This window comes from Gossypium hirsutum, chromosome A13, assembly GCF_007990345.1.
Source record: "Gossypium hirsutum isolate 1008001.06 chromosome A13, Gossypium_hirsutum_v2.1, whole genome shotgun sequence".
Classification (NCBI taxonomy): domain Eukaryota; kingdom Viridiplantae; phylum Streptophyta; class Magnoliopsida; order Malvales; family Malvaceae; genus Gossypium; species Gossypium hirsutum.
The window spans coordinates 43,889,018-43,891,583 of record NC_053436.1 but is presented as its reverse complement, the minus strand read 5'-3'; positions in this window follow the sequence as shown (position 1 = coordinate 43,891,583).

Sequence of the window (2,566 nt, the reverse complement as noted above, 5' to 3'; positions counted from 1 at the left end):
TCTATCCTATACATGCCTTAAATCATGATGATATACCATCTTCTCAACTCACATAATGACTCGGTAGTGTGATGATATCTCCGGCTCTTCCAACTCGAACTAAAGGATAAACCTATAAGGAATGGAAAAGAGAACACGGAGTAAGCTTCAATGCTTAGTAAGTTTTAAGCAATGCAAACAATTAATTTACTTATAGATCGATTATTTCAAATTTTCAAGAAATCATTTCTAGGTAATTGCCATTTCGGCCAAGTATCCATGAACATAATGCATATTTAGCAAATTCACCTCACTTGAATCTGAACTCAATTAAAACCAAATATTGAAATCACAAATAAGATCATAAGAACTCGAAAAGTATCTCATTAACTAGTTTTAACCATGTTTGCAACAAAATCACAAATTCACTACAAGCTGTTTTCCTGAGCAACAGTCACTAAATTATTTATAACTGGAGATAAGAAACTCCAAATAAAGTTTCGTTAATTTTTCCTGAAAATAGACTTATATATCTTCCATCCATAAAATTTTCAAAATTTTTGGTTTGACCAATCAATACCAGATTTTTATTGAAGTTTCCCCTGTTTCACTGTTTGACTATTCTAACCACTCTTCACTACAAATCAATTTTCTCATTACACAGAATTCGAAATATGTTATCATTTACTTCATTTGAAACTAAACTCATTAAGGAGTCTAAAAATATAAATTTTATCTTATAATCATCATTGTACAATTTACAATGATTTTCTAAAGACAGAACAGGGGAGTTCAAAGTCATTTTGACTCTGTCTCACTCCACTTCAAATATCTCATTATCTAAAATTCTTTTGCTTACACGGTTTCTTTTATAAGAAACTAGACTCATTAAGCTTTAATTTCATAATTTATTCAGCTTCTAATTCAATTTCCACAATTTATGGTGATTTTCCAAATTCACGATACAGTTGCTGTCCCAAGCAAATTTATTACAAATTTGCTCTTTCACACATTCCTTGCATTCAAATTATCTAAACATGTATATCATGTCATTCAAGATCGAACTCATATAACATAGGCATTAAAATGCTTCACTATCAGCTTTAGTTCAATTGAAACGAATGAAATACAATATCATATTCACATTTAATTTTCCAAGATCGTAATCACCTAAAAATAAAATCATATAGTTCCACAAACCTTTCCACAAGGACCAAGTGTTTATATTTGAATATAAACATAGAATCACTTCACATAACTTCACATATTTACTGAATATATCACAATCACATTTATAGTCATAACACTTATTCACAGATGCATCACTTTATATATATTTATAATTTAATTCAAATCAAAATCGCATACGAGTACATGATACATACCTGGCCAACTTAATACGTAATGCACTTTCAATTTGTCAACTTAGTGTAGGATCTTGTAATTGTATACTTTTATCAAATTCATCGGCACTTGGCCTACTAGGTATAAAACCCGAAATTATATTATCAGCACAAAGCCTGCGGGACATTAACCCGGATACATTTCCAGCACGAAGCCTGCGGGACTTTAGCTCGGATACATTTCCAGCACGAAGCCTGCGGGACTTTGGCTCGGATATATTTCCAGCACGAAGCCTGCAGGACTTTAGCCCGGATACATTTCCAGCACGAAGCCTGCGGGACTTTAGCCCGGATACATTTCCAGTGTCTTGCATATTTATTCACATGTTAACGCATTTCACATAATATTTCACATTAACAATTTAATTGCTTCATTCGAATATAAGCACAAAATGCACACCTACCTTTTAACTTTCGGTTCAATAATCATACACAAGGAACACATAATCTTTTCATTATCCTGGTTTCACTTTTAATAACCATTCGACTATATGCCATATTCACAAATTATTTCACACACAACCTCGATCAAGTAGGAACAATAGTCACAATTCATCTATTATACAAATATCCCATTCTTTGACTTTGTTTCATAATAGCTATTCTGTCACCACATATATACCATTCAATTCACCTTCGACTTTATACAAACAAGTACAATAAAATTGTATGCACATATTACACACTTTCACATCATCACTTAATAGTCATTCGGCCGCATTATATACATAAATCATCCATTTCATATTCGGCTTTATAGCCGAAATTCAATATACTTATTGCAAATCGAACTTGTAAACGTCAAATAATTACTTATCATATTATATAATCTTAAGCGCGCAGCAAATCAAATATAATTACTTAAGGACTTACCTCGGAAGACGATAATCGGAACGAGACGACTAATCGACCATTTTGATTTTCCCCCCGATCCAAATCCGAATTCTACTTTTGCCAATCTAATTAATATCAAAATTAACTCACTTATTCAACATTTCATTAAATTTTATCTAAAGACACATAATTTGAGCATTTTGCATTTTATCCCCTAACATTTCATATTTTTACAATTTAATCCCTATTTCAAAATAACACAAATTACTCAAAATTTCATCAAACCCATGCTAGGCCGAATTTACCTTAGGTCTCTAGCAACCCATTTCTTTTATTTATTTCACGTTTTG